The 394-nt window shown below is 48.7% G+C and overlaps 1 long non-coding RNA gene across 1 annotated transcript; it reads left to right on the top strand.

Moving 5' to 3' along the window:
* Positions 1–5: 5 nt before the first annotated feature.
* Positions 6–394, top strand: LOC112488190 (uncharacterized). The gene is made up of 3 exons (XR_003052023.1): positions 6–37; positions 166–250; positions 346–394. It is a non-coding gene; the product is annotated as an uncharacterized LOC112488190 (long non-coding RNA).

Genomic DNA, 394 nt, shown 5'->3' with positions numbered 1-394 from the left:
GCAATCGATTTTGTTACTGGACTACCTTCTTCACAAGGTAAGACGGTCATTCTGACCATTGTGGACAGGCCTTTCTAAGGCTGTGCATTTTGTAGCTCTTCCTAAACTCCCCTCTGCTCTTGAGACTGCTAAACTCCTGGTGCTTCATGTCTTTTGTCTTCACAGTATTCCTCTGGACATTGTCTCTGATCGTGGTCCTCAGTTCACCTCCCAGGTTTGGAAGGCATTCTGTCAGGCCCTTGGAGCTTCTGTGAGTTTGTCTTCTGGTTTTCATCCTCAGACCAATGGACAAACAGAGCGTGCCAACCAAAACTTAGAGGCAGCTCTCCGTTGTGTGTCTGCCAGGAATCCCACCTCTTGGAGTGTCCATCTTCCCTGGATTGAATACGCCCAC

This window comes from Cynoglossus semilaevis, chromosome 15 (assembly GCF_000523025.1).
Source record: "Cynoglossus semilaevis isolate Cse_v1.0 chromosome 15, Cse_v1.0, whole genome shotgun sequence".
NCBI classification, from domain to species: Eukaryota; Metazoa; Chordata; class Actinopteri; order Pleuronectiformes; family Cynoglossidae; genus Cynoglossus; species Cynoglossus semilaevis.
The sequence above is the reverse complement of the archived record's forward strand: the minus strand, read 5'-3'. Positions and strand labels throughout refer to the sequence as shown.